This window comes from Neofelis nebulosa, chromosome X (genome assembly GCF_028018385.1).
Source record: "Neofelis nebulosa isolate mNeoNeb1 chromosome X, mNeoNeb1.pri, whole genome shotgun sequence".
Classification (NCBI taxonomy): domain Eukaryota; kingdom Metazoa; phylum Chordata; class Mammalia; order Carnivora; family Felidae; genus Neofelis; species Neofelis nebulosa.
The window spans coordinates 47,056,631-47,076,857 of record NC_080800.1 but is presented as its reverse complement, the minus strand read 5'-3'; the positions used below and the strand labels follow the sequence as shown (position 1 = coordinate 47,076,857).

Below are 20,227 nucleotides of genomic sequence, written 5' to 3'. Positions count from 1 at the left end.
TTCTCCCATTCCGTAGGTTGCTTATAGTTTTATTGATTGCTTCCTTTGCTGTGCAGAAGGTTTTTATTCTGGTGAAATCCCCATAGTTCATTTTTGCTTTTGTTTCCCTTGCCTCAGGAGACATATCTAGAAAAAAGTTGCTATGGCTAATGTCAAAGAGGTTACTGCCTGTGTTCTCGTCCAGGATTTTTATGGTTTCAGGTCTCACATGTAGGTCTTTGATCCATTTTGAGTTTATTTTTGTGTATGGTGTAATAAAGTGGTTCAGTTTATTACTTTTGCAGGTTGCTGTCCAGTTTTCCCAACATCATTTGTTGAAAAGACTGTTCTTTTCCCATTGGGTATTCTTTCCTGCTTTGTCACAAGTTAATTGTCCATATAGTTGTACTACCATATTGTTTTGACTACTACTGATTTGTAATATAATTTGAAGTCTGGAATTGTGATACCTCTACTTTTGATTTTCTTTTTCAAGATTTGCTTTGGCTATTCAAGGTCTTTTGTTGTTCTGTATATATTTTAGGATTGCTTGTTTAGTTCTGTGAAAAATGCTGTTGGTATTTTGGTAGTGATTGTATTAAATCTGCAGATTGCTTTGGGTAGTATGGGCATTTTAACAATATTTGTTCTTCCAATCCATGACATGGAATGTTTTTCCATTTTTTTTGGTGTCATCTTCAATTTCTTTTATCAGTGTTTTATAGTTTTCAGAGTATTGGTCTTTCAACACTCTGGTTAAATCTATTCCTAGATATTTTATTGTTTTTGATGCAGTTGTAAATTGGATTGTTAATTTATCTTTCTGCTCTTTCATTGTTAGTGTATAGAAATGCAACAGATTTATGTACATTGATTTAGTATTCTGTAACTTTACTGAAGTAATTTATCAGTTCTAGTAAATTTTTGGTGGAGTCTTTCGAGTTTTCTATATATAGTATCATGTTATCTGCAAATAGTGAAAGTTTTACTTCTCTCTTACCAATTTGGATGCCATTTATTTCCTTTTCTTGTGTAAGTGAATGCCCAACACAGGGTAACCTCAGCAGTGGAACGTTTTAAAAATAAAATGAATAGATGAACTGTTCTATGGATATTAGTTAGCCTCTTTTATCAGCCACCCCTCTCATTGTCCGATGGGCTTCTGAACAAATTGGCCATGAGGCAGGGGACAAAGTTATGCATGGACTCAGTAAATGGCACCAACCCCCGGGTTATCAGCCAACTAGCTGGTGGCAGGTTGATTTTATTGGACCTCTTCCATCACGGAAGGGGAACATTTTGTTCTTACTAGAATAAACAAGTACTGTGGAGATTAATTTGCGTACAGTGCTTCTGCCAAAACTATCATCGGTGGACTTACATAATGCTTTATCTACCACTGTTGTATGCCAGGCAGCATGGTCTGATGAAGAAACTCATTTTGGTCATGGAATTCACTAGTCTTATCATGTTCCTCACTATTCAGAAACTGGTGGCTTGATAGAATGGTGGCATGTCCTTTTGAAGAATCTGTAATGGTGTCAGGTAGGTGGCAGCTAGGTAGGAGTGGGGCAAGCGTCTCCAAGGGGCTGTATATGCTCTGAATCAGTGTCTAATATATGCAGCGATTTTTCCCATAGCCAGGATTTGGGGTCCAGCGGTCAGAAGGTGGAAATGGAAGTTCCATATTCTTTCTTCTCCTCATGGATGTGTGACTTCCACAAGCCTGGCATTAATGGTATCTTTCAGATGTAACTAGGCTGTTTGAATCCTCACATGACCCGTACTGGGGATAGCAGAAGGAGTAAGGTTCGGTCTCAGGGCCTCATCCTCACAGATGAGTGCAATTTTAGGTGCCACGTTCAAGTCTGACCTGGGCTAAAATTTGTCTAAGCCTCTCACACATCCTACCCCTCGATATGTACTGGAAACTGAGCCACTCAGAGCTGCATCAGCTTGCCTAAACTCACAGATACAGTTACTAAGTGATGGAGCTGGGATTCTACTTCAGATACACCTTTCCTCAAAGCTAGAATTGGTGCAGACACATCTGTACTGTGAGGCCTTTTCTGGAGGAACAGGTGTAATTAACCAGAGCATTTTACCAACTGGTTGTGGTAACCATGCCAAAGTCATGTTTGATTCCATGACATACTCACTCTCGGAAGTCTGAAGTGCAGGAAAGCTTCAGGCACAGTTCTTTAACAAGGGAGGACATTATTATCCACAGAACAAGGTTTTTGTATAAAGGCTGAGCCCTGCTTTACTTCCCTTTTAATTCTATCCCTTGGAAAAGACTATAAAGCAGAACTAAGTAAGTAAAAAGTAAATAAATAACACTGGAGAAGATGAGAGATAAGTTACTGTGCTACATTTCTGGAAATTGGGAGGCCAGTTAGGGATATACATCAAGACGTCAGTGTAAACTCTGCATGATCCATACATTTTCTTTTTTAAATGCATTTTTTAGGTTTATTTATCTATTTTGAGAGACAGAGAGAGAGAGAGAGAGAGAGAGAACACATAAGTGGGGGTGGGGCAGAAACAGAGGGAGAGAGAGAGAATCCCAAGTAGGCTCCATGCTCCCCTCTGCATTGAGCCCAATGTGAGGCTCGATCTCATGACTGTGAGATCATGACCTGGGTCAAAATCAAGAGTCGAATGCTCAACTGACTAAGCCACCCAGGTGCCCCTGTTTTAAAATATTTTCTAGTCAAATGATTCAACAGATGTACAAAGGTTTCTGAACATAGGAATTTACCCTGGTTATATTTGAAATGGTGCACAATTGAAAATAACTGAAATAAACATCCATAAGGTTTGATTGAATGAAACAGACTAATTCCATTCATGGGTTAGTATACTTTTAAAACTCTATGCAGGCCTAGAAAGCTTTAGGCAACACTCACTAAATAAAGTTTGGCCCCTGTAGAGAAAAGTGTTAACATCAGAAAGAACACAAAGCCCCTGTGTTGTTTTCGGGTCAAGGTATCTTACACATGCCACTTGTGTTAGTCCAGAGCCTTCAAGGAGCAGATGTTAAAACAGAATTCAACGTGCAAGAAATTTATTAGGGGAAACAACTTTGAGAGAAAGTGGGCATTCGGAAGAAGCTGGGAGAGCCTTCGGAATAGGATTCTGGTTTGAACTCCAGTGAAGAAGAGAGAAGGAATAAAGGCTGGGTAGAAGCATCTTTGAGAAGTTCTCCTTTTTTTTTAAATGCTTATTTATTTTTGAGAGAGAGAGAGAGAGAGAGCGAGCATGAACGGGGGAGGTTCAGAGAGAGAGGGAGACATAGAATCTGAAGCAGGCTTCAGGCTCTGAGTTGTCAGTACAGAGCCTGATGTGGGGCTCGAACTCATGGACCTTGAGATAATGATCTGAGCTGAAGTTGGACGCCCAACTGACTGAGCCACCCAGGTGCCCCTCAATAAACAGGCTCTTAACTATAGAGAACACACTGATGGTAACCAATGATGGGGAGATGGGTGAACTAGGTGATAAGGATTAAAGAGTACACTTATGATGAGCACTGAGTCGTGTATAGAATTGATGAATCACTATACTGAAACTAATAGAACACCATATGTTAACTATACTGGAATTTACAAAAAGATTTATTGAGTTATAGAAGATATTTAAAAATTGCATGTATTTAGTGTATACATTTAGAAGAGTTTGTGCATGTGCATACACACATGATACCATCACCACAACAAAGATAGTAAACATATCCATCACATCCAAAAATTTTATTGTGTTCTCTTATGTGTGTGTGTGTGTGTGTGTGTGTGTGTGTGTGTGTATTTTGGATAAAAACCTTTGAGATCTATTCTGTGAACATAATTTATTTTATTTAATTTTTTTTTTTAATGTTTTTTATTTATTTTTGGGACAGAGAGAGACAGAGCATGAACGGGCGGGAGAGGGGCAGAGAGAGAGGGAGACACAGAATCGGAAACAGGCTCCAGGCTCCGAGCCATCAGCCCAGAGCCTGATGCGGGGCTCGAACTCACGGACCGCGAGATCGTGACCTGGCTGAAGTCGGACGCTTAACCGACTGCGCCACCCAGGCGCCCCTATTTTATTTAATTTTTAATACATTTTATTATTATTATTCTATTTGAGAGGGAGAGAGCATGTGCGTGCAAATGGGGGAGTGGGGCAGAGGGAGAGAAAGAAAGAAAGAAAGAAAGAAAGAAAGAAAGAAAGAAAGAAAGACAAACAGAGAGAATCTTAAGCAGGCTCCACACCCAGCATGGAGCCTGACATGGGGCTTGATCCCATGACCTGATATGAAATCAAGAGTTGGAAAGCTTAATCGACTGAGCAATCCGGGAGACCCCGAACATATTTTAAAGTACACAATACTGCATTGTTAACTATACATGCTTTGTTGCACAGAAGATCTCTAGAGCTTACTCATCTTGCATAACAGAAAGCTTATACATATTAAAAAACAATTCCCCATTTCCACCTTCCTTAGCTTCTGGTAACCATCATTCTATTTTCTGCCTCTATGAATTTGTCTATTTTCAATAGTTTATATAAGTGGAATCATGTGGTATTTGTCCTTCTGTGATTGGCTTATTTCACTTAGCATTATGTCCTAGGTTCATTCATGTTGTCACAAATGTCAAGGTTTCCTTCTTTTTTAACGGCTGGATAGTATCTCATTGTATGTACACATCATATTAAAATTTTTTTTAATGTTTATTTATTTTTGAGAGAGAGACAGAGTGCAAGTGGGGGGAGGGGCAGAGAGAGAGGGAGACACAGAATCTGAAGCAGGCTCTAGGCTCTGAAGTGTCAGCACAGAGCCCGACATGGGGCTCAAACTCACGAGCCTTCAAGCCATGAGATCATGACCTGAGCCAAAGTCGGAACCTCAACCAACTGAGCCACCCAGGCACGCCAGTACATCACATTTTCTTTATCCATTTATCTGTCAATGGACATTTGGGTTGTTTCTTATCTTTTAAAAAATGTTTTTAAGTTTATTCATTTGGAGAGAGAGAGAGAGAGAGAGAGAGCGAGCAACCAGGGGAGGGGCAGAGAGAGAGAGAGGGAGAGAGAGAATCCCAAGCAGACTCCGTGCTGTCAGCACAGGGCATGATGCGGGGCTTGAACTCAGGAACCATGAGATGGTGACCTGAGCTGAAACCAAGAGCTGGACGCTTAACTGACTGAGCCACTCAGGCACCCCTGGTTGTTTCCTATCTTGGCTCTTGTGAATAATGATGCAATGAACATGGGGTTTCTGGTATATCTTTGGGATTTTGATTTTATTCTTTTGGAAATATACTCTAAGATTGGTAGATCATACAGTAGTTCTGTTTCTAATTTTTATGAAAAATCCACACTGTTTTCCATATGGCTGTGCCATGCTATATTCTGACCAAAGTGTATAAGAGTTCCAGTTTCACCACATCCTCCGCAACACCTGTTAAGTTTTTACTATTTTTTTGGAACTAGCTATCCAAACAGGTATGATATGATATTTCATTGGAACTCCTTAATGATTTCAGTAAAGTAGAAGGATATAAAATAAACATGCAGAAATCAGTTTCATTTGTATACACTAATAGAAACATTTGATAAGGAAATAAAGAAAACTTTATTATCTAAAACTATATTTATCCCATTCACACTAGCCTCAAAAAGAATAAAATACTTAGGAGTAAATTGAACCAAGGAGGTGAAAGACTGTATGGTGAAAACTGTACAATACTGACCAAAGAAATTCAAGGGACCAATGTGTTGACCTTGAGTAAGATATTGATCTTCTTTCATCCTTAGTTATCTCCTCAATCAAATGGGAATACCTGAGCGGATAGATACGTTTTTTAATAAAAAGGGGCCATTCTGATTGCAGTTGACCCTTGAACAACACGGGTTTGAACTATGCATGTCCACTTATATGCAGATTTTGGTGAAATAGTACAGTACTGTAAATGTATTTTCTCTTTCTCATGATTCTTTTTTTAAAAATGTTTACTTATTTATTGAGACAGAGAGAGAGAGAGAGAGAGAGAGCATGACAGCACGTGCAAGAGGGGAAGGGACAGAGAGAGAGGGAGACATAGAATCTGAAGCAGGCTCCAGGATCTGAGATGTCAGCACAGAGTCTGACCTGGGTATCAAACCCACAAACCGTGAGATCATGACCTGAACTGAAACCAAGAGTCGGATGCTTAACAGACTGGGCCACTCAGGCGCCCCTCATGATTCTTTATATAACATTTTCTTTTCTCTAGATTACTTTATTCTCAGAATACAATACATAATACATATGAGGTAAGTTTTTTTTTTTTTTTTTAGTTTCAAGTTTTTATTTAAATTCCAGTTGTTAACATATAGTTTCATATTAGTTTCAGGAGTAGACTTTAGTGATTCATCCCTTACATATAACACCTAGTGCTCATCATAACAAGTGCCTTCCTTAATAGCCATCACCTATGTAACCCATTGCACCCCAACCTCCCCTCCAGCAACCCTGTTTGTTATCTAAGAGTCTGTTTTATGGTTTCATACAAAATAAGTGTTAATCAACTGTTTATGTTATCAATAAGAATTCTGGTCAAAAGTAGTCTATTAGTAGTTAAGCTTTTGGGGAGTCAAAAGTTATGCATGGATTTTCAATTGTGCAAAGGGGTTGGTGCCCTTAACCCCTGCATTGTTCAAGGGTCAATTATATTTAGTTTTTAAGTGAGAGGCCAATTTTAGTTTTGAGTGTAAGGCATAGATGTCGCCCAGTCTTATATCACCAGAATCAAGTATATAAACCCAGTGACCAGTGAATGTGGGAATTCAGGTGAGCTCCTTCACTCTGGTAATGAATCTCCTCTCCTAGTTTTCCTCCTACTTCCTGGCCACTTTTCTCAACGTTTTTATTTTTTTTCTGCTGGGTCCCTTCCCTGTATTTCTCCTTTGCATTTCAACTGATTTTCTGTTTATGTGTGTATCTGCCCCACCAGTTTGGTATCCCCCATAACAAGTACATTGGTCTTTTCATTTCCAGCATCCCACATAGTTCCTGAAACATGGTGAGAATCTGTGCATGTGTATTGAATTAATTAATCTTTTGTGATGATCCTGACAATAGAAGCATCTCTAGCATTTAGGAGTCAGTATTAGAGATATTACATTTGCAGGCACCATGCGTATGACTTTTTTAGTTACAGACTGTGTAGGGGACCATGTCTGCCTTGGTGCCCTTGTGATTTTGTGTGTCCCATGTAGGCTGTGTAGGTAAAGCTATATTGTAAACACCTGACTCTTGGAAGAACACTTTGTGATTCCTCTTGGAGCAGGGGAAGATAAGCAAGCAGCCTGATGAGGGACTTCCACCAGATAGTTTCTCACCTGCCTCCCTCTGTAGCTGGAGGCTGACACAAGGTCGTTCCTTATCCATCTCTTTTCAGTTGAGTACAGGATGTGCTCCTTGCTCCACCTGAGAGTACAGCTCTGGACAGAAAATGCTCACTGCCTTAGGGTGCAGATGTGGAGTCCCCACTGGCAGAGAGACCCCACCACCTGTAGTGTCTGTCGCTGAACACCTTCTATTCAGTCTCAGTCCCTGCAGGACTAAGGTTTCAGGGAGCTGACACCAAGCTGATCTTGCTTTTGCTGTGTCTTTTAAGTGATAAAATGTGTGAAACCATTTGAGCTCATTGTCATCTGATTGGCTGAATCTATAGAAATGCAACAAGCCAAAATAATAGCTGGGGAGTTAACTATGTGGTCCTGTTTGCCTCTGCATTGTAACTTGAAGACTGCCTGACCATTTGACAGACTCTGGTGTTGAGTTGTGCGGGCTGCATGAGGAGAATTTTTACTTTTTTGGCATCACACACAGCAAGGGATACAGTTTTAAGCCTATACCACGACTTAGAGCAACGCTGTCAGTCCTCAGTTATTTACAAACTTACTTCTAGTTAAGTTTCTAAACTCAAACCATTTAAAAAGTTAGTCTCACATCCCTACTTGAAATTCAGAATCAACATCACTTGCTAGAGATGTAAATGTAATGGTAAATGAAATAAAAACTATTTAAATGTAAATGAAAAAAAGAATATAATGGGCCATACCCATTTGCAATGTAATGCCCACTTCATATACATCAACTCCTTGAATCGTCATAACAATCATCTAGTGTAAATATTATAATTTCTATTTTAGAACTGAGGAAACAGTCCCAAAGGATGCAAATATCTTTTGTATCATCACACACTCAGTGTGTGTCAGAGGCAGGATTAAAACCCATGGCTACTTCATGCCACATCCTATAAGGGGACAGAGTAGGTAGGACCCAAATCAACAAGTCTATTTGCCTCAGTCAGTTCCCCTGGTTTCTTTTGGTGTTTTTTTTTTTTTTTTTTTTTTATCAAGGCCCTCATTTATCCAGTTCCAGAACTTATGCACTTCTCACATATTTTGTGGCAAATCGGGACACCTACCTTTAGTCTCATGTTCAATTTGAACCCTAGATTTTCAGACCTTTTTGACCAGGAAATATTTTAACCTTCTGTAAGAGGGGGAAAAACTGTTGCTTGTACTCCCCTGCCATTCTCTAGGCAGGGTGAATTCTGATTAGGACTCTTAGTTGCCCAGAAGTCCTCAGAAGTATTTCTGGGGGTGTGAGAATGCACATGGGGGCTCAGAGATGTAATTCTTGTATTATGTAAAGTGATAAGGGTATAAAGCTAGAGCCAGGCCTCTGGAGGTGCTTTTGAGATGTGGTGATTGTTAGGCTGATGGAGGGAAAAGGAGATTTGTGCTTTTCCCTCCCTGCCTTTAAATAACTTTTAATGAAATTTCAAAAGTTTTGCAAGAGACGTTGTGACATTTTCCATGAGGATTGTGATATCAGTTATTCTTTCTTTCTCCTTACAAACTGTTGTAAATGACTTTAATATCCCAGTTATATTAAAAAAAATTTTTTTAACGTTTGTTTTTGACAGAGAGAGAGAGAGAGAGAGAGAGAGAGAGAATGAGCGGGAGAGGGGCAGAGAGAGAGGGAGACCCAGAATCCAAAGCAGGCTCCAGGCTCTGCACTGTCAGCACAGAGCCCAATGCGGGGCTCGAACCCATGAACTGTGAGATCATGACCCGAGCCGAAGTCAGACGCTCAACTGACTGAGCCGCCCAGGCGCCCTTCCAGTTATATTTTTTATATCACAATGAAATAAGTATATTATTATTAAAATTTTTCAAATGTTTGTTTTTGTATAAATGATTTCATCTGGGCACCATGTGATGTCTGTGTGCCACATTTTGGGAAACCTTCCCTTTAAGAGAAGAACAAAGTCTTTTATGTCAAACAATGAAAAAAATATATTACTATAAATTTTTATGAAAACATGAGAGTACCATGGTAGTCATCATGTGCATCATCAGTTTTCCTGGCCAACGTTTTCAGAAGTATTTACTTTGAGAAAGAGCAAGGGCTTCTAACTTAGAACTTGAATCCCCATCTGCTACTTACTGGAGTCAGATATGTTTTGGGTATACTCTGAGCCACCTTTTGTGGGGAGGATTAAATAAGGTTATAAATGTATAGAACCTAGGAGAAACAAGTGGCTAATAGTACACACCATATAAATAGGAGTTTTTGTGATAACTTCTGCTATTATTTCAATTTTTAATGTTTATTTATTTTTGAAAGAGAGAGAGAGAGAGAGAGAGAGAGAGAGACAGGAGTGTGAGTTGGGGAAGGGGCAGAGAGAGAGAGAGAGAGAGGGAGACACAGAATCTGAAGCACGCTCCAGAGTCTAAGCTGTCAGCACAGAGCCTAACATGGGGCTTGAACTCACGAACCATGAGATCATGACCTGAGCCAAAGTCGGATGCTTAACCTACTGAGCCACCCAGGTGCCCCAATAACTTCTGTTATTATTGAAGAAGTCAATAAATGGAGCTATTGTCATAATGCTACACAGCTCTGGGTTGGTCGGCCATTCACTATCATTAAGCACAGTTGGAAATTATCTAGGCAAGTTAATAAACCATGACTTTTAACTTTTTGTGTATAGATTAATCACAGCATAGAAACTGGAGTGGATGGCTTTCAGAGTGACAATATCATTAGAGGTATTTTGCGGGGATGTTGGTTGTCTCACAAAGTTAGAAGGGATAAGAACCTGGAGCTGTCCCTTTGGTCACTGCCCTTCAGGTAGGGTCTAGAGATAGACAAGAGATACAATCCAGAAACAGCTGAATGTGGGAAAGTCTAGCCCTGCATTACTTACAGCCAAGGTATGTTGGCTTGGCACTCTGCACGTACTGTAAAAAGTTGAGTTCACTACTGATGCAATGGCTGAGAAGGCCACACAACAGTGTTTTAAGAAGAACAAATTAAAATAGTGAAACAATGTACATTTTTGTAGTTAAAAGTAAACATTTTCCTCTGATTTAGTAAGGACAGCATTTTTCAAGAGCACCAATTAAATCCTAAAGTGCATTACTGCATGAAGCTGCACACTGTAATCTCTTCACATTTTCAGGCAATTTTCAGAAAGCTGTGAGATTCTTTTCTAATGTTTTCTTTCCTCCTGCGTATGTCATAATGCATAATGCACACATACGGCTCCTGCTTTCTTCTTCCCTTTCCCTTCACCTCGAACCACACATGCTTCTTTAACTTCTTTCTCTTGATCAGGTATAATATACTGATTCTCAGTTCATGGCTCCTCTTATTTGAGGTCGCTCATCAATAGTCTGCTGGGCCTAGGGGTGTGTGTGTGTGTGTGTGTGTGTGTGTGTGTGTGCGTGTGTAGATAAAAAGTTTTGTTGTTACTACATGCTGACAATAGAAATACACATTCTACATTTAAACTTTTAAATGTTTATTTATTTGAGAGAGAGAGACAGAGACAGAGAGAGAGAGAGAGAGAGAGAGCAGGGTGCAGAGCAGAGAGAGAGGGAGACACAGAATACAAAGCAGGCTCCAGGCTCCGAGCTGTCAGCACAGAGCCTGACACGGGGTTTGAACCCACAAACTGTGAAATCATGACCTGAGCCAAAGTTGGATGCTTAACCGACTGAGCCACTCAGGTGCCTCTACATTCTACATTTATATATGAAATTATAAATAAGCTAAAGCCATTTATCAAACACGATACTATATACTGTTTTTTAAAGGAAGTTACTCTTCCCACAGAGTGGCTACTCCAAGAGGATGTACTCATAAGGACTTTGGTTATTTGAAACTATGCTGAGATGGATGTGTGTATTCTGTTGTTGATAAGCATGAAAAAAAGCCATAGGGTGTATTTCCACAGGCGAAGCCAGAAGGGAATTTTTCTTAATCAGTGTTGCCTTCCCTTCATCAGCATGGGGAAATTTATCACTGTATCCATAGTAATTCAACAAAATTTTCAGAGAAATAAATTTCTGGCAATGGAAAACACCAAATATTAAAGTACTCATAGCCAGTTTCAATAGGCTGGAAAGACTCTTGATTATCTCCTATTTGTTTAGATTTGGACCCTGATCTTACACACCCACTCATATTTCACACTGAAAGAACAATATTGATGGTGCACCTGGGTGGCTCAGTTGGTTAAGCATCTGACTCTTGATTTCAGCTCAGGTCATGATCTCACCATTAATGAGATCAAGCCCTGCACTGTGCTGACAGTGTGGATGGAGACTGCTTGGAATTTTCTCTCTCCCTCTTTCTTGGCCCCTCCCCCCCCATCAAAATAAATAAATGAAATTTAAAAATGAAAGTAGAATATTGGTATTTGGAAACTGTATTTAAGAGGATAGCTATACCAGTACCATGGCTAAATGTTTTATTTATTTATTTAGCAAATACTTCCAAAATCATCCCAGGGTAAGAATATGTGTATATGGCTTGTAGTAACACCAAACATAGGGATTTGAAAGACCATTTACATTAGCCAAGCTGACAGTAAGATAGCCTTAAGCATAGGTACAAGGTGAGGATTGGTTTCACATTTGGATTCCTCATGATGAAGACATTTGGGAAAATACCGCTGAAAGTTCAAACTTGAGTCACTATTACTTTTGTCACACTCACATTTACTAGGCCCATTTTTCTTTCTTTTTTTAAATTAAATTTTATTTTTTTAAATTTACATCCAAATTAGTTAGCATATAGTGCAAACATGATTTCAGGATTTCTTAATGCCCCTTACCCATTTAGCCCATCCACCCTCCCACAACCCCTCCAGCAACCCTCTGTTCTCCATATTTAAGAGTCTCTTATGTTTTTGTCCCCCTCCCTGTTTTATATTATTTTTGTTTGCCTTCCCTTATGTTCATCTGTTTTGTTTCTTAAAGTCCTCATATGAATGAAGTCATATGATATTTGTCTTTCTCTGACTAATTTCGCTTAGCATAATACCCTCTAGTTCCATCCACGTAGTTGCGAATGGCAATATTTCATTCTTTTTGATTGTACTAGGCCCATTTTTCTTCCTTAAATGTTTTGTTGGAACATAGAAAGCACAATCTTTTGTGTATTGCCTATGGCCGTCTTCGCACTACAAGGGCTCAGGTGTCTAGTTGCGATACTGACTAGTGAGCCCGCTCTTCCCTTGACACCTTGCACAGTGAACTACAAACCTTGATGACACAGTTATAACCCCACAGCGTTCCCCATTTCCAGACCTTTTCTATACCGCCTGGCCCGCTTCCCACCCAGGGTCCCACTGAGGACTCTGGCCTCTGCGCTTTCTCTGCTGACAGTTCCAGGTGTTTCCAGGACTCAGATACCTCAAATAACATCAAAACTCGCTATGTATTCATCTGACCCCTTCTCTGCAGCCCACCATCCTCCCCTGTCCCTGCCCCACCACAACGGTAAGGGCCTTGGTGGCTGTGATGCTTGTGAGGAGAAGGACAAAGATCTTGAGGATCCTCTTCCTTGGAGGAAGAGCACAGACCATGCTACTCTGACCAGCCTGAGGCCTGCAGGCTCCCTCCTCGTACTCACTCACACTTAATCTCCTGGAAGTACTGAACTGTGGACCTACCAGTTGAATCTTTGGTTAGAATCAAGATGGAAGGAACACGATCGCCTCTGCCTCAGCTCTGCTCGGTAAACTAGAGCAGCAAGGTGCATATACTGCAAAGGGACATGCACAGCAATGGGTATCAGCAGCAGTGGCCATGGCTCCAATAGGCATGCACAATGACTTAGGCATGTGCAATGTGTTTGAGGTTTTTCCTCTGGTACTGTCTAGACCAGGAAACACACGGTCTCCTGAGGGTGAGAAAGGGGGCTTAAAGAGTGCTTTTTCCTCCCGGCCAATATTTCTTATGCATCCAGAAACTTTGGGGACAGACAGCCCCATGTTATGCTTAGGGGAGAATGTGTCTCAGAAAGATGGCTCTGACAGGGGTGCTTGGGTGGCTCAGCTGATTGAGTGTGGGACTTTGGCTCAGGTCATGATCTCACGGTTCCTGAGTTTAAGCCCCACATGGGGCTCGCTGCTGTCAGTGCTCTGGATCCTCTGTCCCCATCTCTCTGCCCCTCCCCTGCTCATGCTCTAGCTCTCAAAAATAAAAATTAAAAGAAATATCATTAATTTCCTTAAAAAAAAAAAAGAAAGATGGCTGTGACAGAAATAGACATTAAGGAACTTAATACCTATTTCATACATGCTTTGATTAATCATTTTCTTCTCTGCTTCTGGGTTTTCTGTTATGCTTGCAATGAATTTGCTTCCTTACAATAAATATATTCACACTTGTTTACTTTTTTGCTTGTGTTTCCGTACATTTAAACCTCTAGATTGGTAACTGATTTCTCTGTGTGTACCTGTGATCATTCAGCCAGTGAATGGTTCAGAAATATCCATATATATTGATCTTAAGATTTAGGCCTAGTCCACTGTCCCATGGTGTACAGCAGTGGTGACTATGTTCTTCACATACTGTAATCCCCAAATATCAGTCAAACTACTTGTAAGGAAAGCTGACTTTGTTGCATGACACTATCAGGGAGATCATTTCCTGGGCAGAGCCTTAGTGGAGTCTCAGAGGTGGCAGGCAGGAGAGATACTCACACAGGTCTTGAAGGCTGGTGTAAAGCAGATCTTGCAATATAGGAGGAGGGTGTAATTAGCATCGAGTAAGAATTGTGATAGAATGGTTTGGGTTTGCTGGACATATTAAGTCAAGAATTTTAAGATAAACAGTTAAAAAACTCATGGGTTTGAAAAATGTCATTTGGGAATTTTTATTGAAGAGTTGATGGGTCTTCAAGGTAATTCCTATGATAAACAAGTAAGTTACTTGCAATCTTTATCTTTTTAGGCAAAAGTTTCCTGGATTAGTGTAGTTATGTTGATGAAGCCAGTGAAATATAAACTCTTGTTAGTGTAGATAGTAAACTGTGCACAGGTTTCCATTCTTACATATTTTTTAAAGAAGTTTTAAATTTAATTTTTTTAAAGTTTTGATTTAAATTCCAGCTAGTTAACATGTAGTGTAATATTAGCTTCAGGTGTACAATTTAGTGGCTCAACACTTCAATAACGCCCAGTGTTCATCACAAGTGTATTCCTTTATCCCCATCAGCTATTTTATTTTATTCTTTCTAGTCTAATCTTTATTATTTTACTATTTTTTTTGTTCTCCTTTTTCTAGCTCCTTTAGCTGTAAAGTTAGATTGTTTGAGGGTTTGTTTTTTTTTTCATTCTTGAGGTCTGTTTAGCTATAAACTTTACTCCTAGAATTGCTTTCGCTGCATCTCAATTATTTGGGACCATTATGTTTTCATTTTCATTTGTCTCCATGTAACTTTTGATTTCTTGATTGACCCATTCATTGCTTAGTAGCATGTTATTTAACCTCTATGTATTTGTGGTTTTTCCAGATTTTTTTCTTGTGGTTGATTTCTAGTTTCATAGCACTGTGGTCAGAAAATATGGATGATATGCCTTAATCTTCTTGTGTTTGTTGAGACTTGTTTCGTGGCCTAATTATGTGATCTATTCTGGAGATGTTCCTGGTGCACTTGAAAAGAATGTATATTCTGCTGTTTTAGGATGTACTGTTTAAAATATATCTGTTAAATACATCTGGTCCAATGTTTCATTCAAAGCCCCTGTTTCCTTGTTGAGTTTCTGTTTGGATAATCTGTCCATTGATGCAAGTGGGGTGCTAAAGTCTTCTACTATTATTGTATTACTATTGATTTGTTCCTTTATATTTGTTATTAACTGTTTTACATATGGATACTCCCATATGGTTCATAAATATTTACGATTATTACATCTTTGTGTTCAATTGCCCCCCCCCCCCCCCCCGCTTATGATTATATGTGTCCTTTTTTGTCTCTTGTTTCAGTGTTTCCTTTAAAGTCTTTTTTTTCTGGGGGCACCCGGGTGGCTTAGTTGGTTAAATGTCCAACTTCAGCTCAGGTCATGATCTCGTGGTCTGTGAGTTCGGGCCCTGTGTCAGGCTCTGTGTTGACAACTCAGAGCCTAGAGCCTGCTTCAGATTCTGTCACCCTCTCTCTCTGCCCCTCCCCCACTCATGCTCTGACTCTCTCTGTCTCTCAAAAATAAACGTTAAATTAAAAAAAGTCTTTTTTCTGATATAAGTATTGCCACCCCGGCTTTCTTTTCACATCCATTTGCATGACAAATGTTTCTCCATCCCCTCACTTTCCATCTGCACATGGCTTTCAGTCTGAAATGAGTCTCTTGTAGGCAACATATAGATGGGTCTTAAGTTTTTAAATTTACTCTGTCACCCTATGTCTTTTGATTGGAGCAATTATTCCATTTACATTCAAAGTAATTATTAATAGAGGCTGAGTCAGTTAAGCGTCTGACTCTTGATTTAGGCTCAGGTCATGATCTCGTGGTTCATGAGTTTGAGCCCTGCATCAGCCTCCATGCTGACAGTGTGGAACCTGCTTGGAATTCTGTCTCTCTCCCTCTCTCTTTGCCCCTCCCCTGCTCGCTCTCTCTCTCTCTCTCTCTCTCTCTCAAAATAAATAAGCTTATTTTAAAAACAAAATAATCATTAATAGTTATGTATTTATTGCCATTTTGCTACTTGGTTTGTGGTTGTTTTTGTAGCTTTTCTCTGATGCTTTATTCTCTTGCTCTCTTTCATGGTTTGCTGGCTTTCCCCAGTGATATACTTGGATTTCTTTCTCTTTATTCTTTGTATATCTATTACTAGTTTTTGATTTGTTGTTACCATTTGGTTTATATATGACATCTTCTGTATATGGCAGTCTATATTAAGTTTATGGTCACTTATGCTTGAATCCGTTGTTTACTTCTCTCCGCCTCATGTTTTAGGTATATGGTGTCATATTTCACATCCTTTTATTTTGTGAATCTTTTGACTGATTTTTACAGATGTATGTATTTTTGCCGCTTTTGTGCTTCCTGCTTCCTATACTCTTACTTATGGTCTTTCCTTTCCAGTCAGAGTCCCCTTTAATTTTTGTTGTAGTACTTTCTTAGTGATCATAAACTCCTTTATTTTTTGTTTGCCTGAGAGACTCTTTATCTCTCATTCTCTTCTGAATGATAGCCTTGCTGGATAGAGTATTCTTGGCTGCAGGTTTTTCCCTTTCAGCGTTTTGAATATATCATGCCACTGTCTTCTGGCCTGCAAAATTTCTGCTGAAAAATCCACTGAGAGCCTTATGAGGTTTCCCTCGTGTACAGTTGTCTTCTTTTCTCTTGGCGATTTAAATTTTTTTCATCACTACTTTTTGCCATTTTTATTACTAATGTGTCTTGGTGTGGACTTCCTTGGGCTGATTTTGTTGGAGGATCTCTGTGTCTCCTGGATTTGGATATCTGTTTCCTTCCCCAGATTAGGGAAGTTTTCAGCTATTATTTCTTCAAATAAATTTTCTGCCCTCTTTTCTCTCTTATTTTTCTGAGATTTCTATAATGAAAATATTATTATGCTTCATGGAGTCACCGAGTTTCCTAAATCTATCCTCACTTTGTAAATTTTTGTTCTACCTCCTCAGCTTGATTACTTTCCATTATTCTGTCTTTCAGGTTGGTAATTTGCTCCTCTGCTTCCTCTAGGATGCTATTTATTCTTTCAATTGTATTTTTAATTTCATTTATTTTGTTCTTCATCTGTGCTTGGTTCTTTTTTATCTATTTGTTAAGAGTCTCACTGAGGTCCTCCACTCTTGTCTCAAGTTCAACGAGTATGGTTATAATCATAACTTTAAATTCTCTATCAGGTATAGTACTTATATCTGTTTCACTTAGGTCTCTTGATGTATTTTTGTCCTGTTCTTTCATTTGGGACATATTCTTCTGTCTCCTCATTTTGAATAATTATCTGTGTCTGTTTCTGTGCATTAGGAAAGTCAGGAAGGCCCCCTGCTCTTGAAAGTAATGGGTGGGGCAGGCACTGTTTACAAGGTGGTACTGGTCCTCTTCCACAGAGAACTTGCAGTCACTTCAGAGAGTAGCCATGGTCACTTAGTAAAGTGCATGCAGGTGGGGACATGGTGCCCACAGGCTGTGTGCTGGTCTCTTCCACAGGGGACATGCAGCAGCTGCTGTGGAGACAGGGGCTAGCCAGGGACACTTTGAAAGTGCATGTGGGCAGCAGATGAAGCTTTAATAAGGTGTTCATGTCTTCCCCAGGAAGTGACCAGCTACTACAGCCAGGACTGAGGCCCCACAAAAGGTACAGGTCAGGAGACATGGTATTGTTGAGGTTTACATCATTTTTCTGGGGGAGGGGACCGGCAATGCTGGGACTGAGGCAAGCATGACTGGAAATGGTGGGTCTGCTGAAAGGTTGGGAGGAGGGCCTTGATGTAACCAAGTTAGGTAGCTAGTGTCAGCTCTGCAATGGTTTCTGCAGGTGGCCATGTGTTTATGCTGAGGCAGGGGGAGGGAAATGCTGCCTGCCAACTTTGTTACTGGAGGGGTCTCCCTGTGAGTCCTGCCTCTCCAGGGCCAACACTGAGATAAACAAATAACTCTCCCTCTTGTATGTCCCATTTTTTGAACTGCTGCTTCTACAGTGGCTCTCCACATGCTCTTTGTCATGCTGTCTCTTTAAGGGCAAGGACTCAGCTTCCTAACACCCTCTGGGCTCTCCCATAGCCTAGCCTGCTGATTTTTAAAATTACAGGCTTAAGTCCCACTGGTTGTAAGAACTCATAAAATTTGGCCCCTCTCACTTTCAAAGCCAAATGTTATGGGGATTCATCTTCCCTTTGTGGGCTCCCCCATGTGAAGGTCTATCTCTTACCCTTCTCTGCACCCAAGACTTCCTCCCTTCAGTGGTCAGACCCATAGTGTTTAACTCTCCCCCACATCGCTGCCCTTTATACCCTCTTTTATGTGACCTCATCTTTATTTGTAGGGTTTGTTCTGCGAATCTTTGGGTCATTACCTGGGCTGTTTACACAGATGTATTATCTAGTTGTATACACTGATGTATTATCTAGTTATATCCATGGGACAAGGTGAACTTAGGGTCCTCCTACAAGCCATCTTCCTAACCTCTTAAAATTCTTAATTTTGTTAAGGACAATTAATCAAATTTTGATTTTATAGGTAGTGCTTTTTATATCCTCTTTAAAAAGTCTTTGTATGCTTAAAGTCACGAAGATATATTGTTTTCTTCTAAAAATGTTACTGATTTGGTTTTCAAGTTTAGTTTGATAAACCATTTTATCATTTTATTTTTTTTTTAAGTAAACTCCACATCCAATGTGGGGCTTGAAGTCAAGACTCAGAGATTAATAGTCACATGCTATACTGACTAAGCCAGCCAGGTGCCCCAAACCATTTTATTTTAATTTATTTATTTTTAATTTTTTAAATGTTTATTTATTTATTTATTTATTTATTTATTTATTTATTTTAAGAGAGAGAGAGAGAGAGAGCGAGAGAGAGAGAGAGAGAGAGAGGGAGGGGCTGAGAGACAGAGGAAGATACAGAATCCAAAGCAGGCTCCAGGCTCTGCACTGTCAGCACAGAGCCTGATATGGGGCTTGAACCCATGAACCGCGAGATCGTGACCCCCAGCTGAAGTTGGATGCTTAACTGACTGAGCCACCCAGGTGCCCCGCCCCAAACAATTTTAAATTAATGTTTTGTATGCTGTAAGGTAGTGATCAAAGTTCATTTTTTCCACATTGAAATAATGTTGCCCCACTGAATTACAGGGGAATATATATCTATAGTGTTTAATCTGGAAGTGTTTCTGGACTTTCTATTCTCTTCCACTACTCTATTTGTCTGTTCTTATGCTGATACGGAATCATCTGAATTAGTACAGACTTCTATCTAGTAAGGCTTGATAACTGATACATATGTAATATAAATAACTTTGTTCTTCAAGCTTGTGTTTGCTATTCATTGCATTCACATACCAATTTTAGCAGAAGTATGTCAATATCTATACCCAAAACCCTACTTTGTTTTGGGTCAGTTGCAGATTAGTTCTATATCTAAATGTACATGTACCTATAAACACTTAGAGTATTGCCAGGTTCAAATGAAGCAAACAAACTATTTTGTTTCTCTCAAATATTCATCTGAATTACATAAGGAAAGTAGGCTATGAAATTCTAAATGCATAAACTTTTGTTTTTGTTTTTTTACATTGTCCCCTTGAATTGTGGTATAAACCATATAGGATTAGTTTAACTCCCATACTCTCTGGTGCAATCACAAAACTGTAATCCAGTCCCTGTTAATTGGTAAGTCTTGAAGTAATTTCCATGTGTGAAAATATCATGGATTTTACTGAGTCACATTGCTGAAGACTGCGTAGGAAAGGAGATAGCTCCAGAGCTAAGGTAGTTTTCCCATTAACAGAATGTTATGTTCTGTGGTGGGGTACTGTCAGAAATTTCTACAGGAACGAAGTTGAGAAATGTAGCTAATTTCATATCATGAAAACCCAAACCACATCTCTAATCTCTGTCATAATTTTGGGAGAAGTACAAACAACATGATTCTGCTTTTAACTCCCTACAGCAGGCATGGGAGTATTGTTCATATTAAACATAGAAGGAGCACCTGAGAGTGAAGAACGTATCATGGAGTGCCTAAGCCAGTGGTAACTGAACAACATGCAGATGCTTACACTCCAGGCAGGATATTCTGCTTCCCATTGCTACCCAGATGGAGAAGTTGGTCCATCCAATGGCATGGTTGCTCCTCACGCCATCCTGACTATGGTATCCCAAAGAGTAATGCAAATGTTTCAAAACCTCTTTCCTACACCTCTACTCTAAATCTACATATGTAGT

General features: G+C 39.7%; 1 long non-coding RNA gene across 1 annotated transcript in view; it reads right to left on the bottom strand.

Annotated features, from left to right (window-relative positions):
- LOC131501824 (uncharacterized) overlaps positions 1-20,227 on the bottom strand; it is a 181,528-nt gene that overhangs the window by 25,980 nt on the left and 135,321 nt on the right. The window lies entirely within an intron of this gene.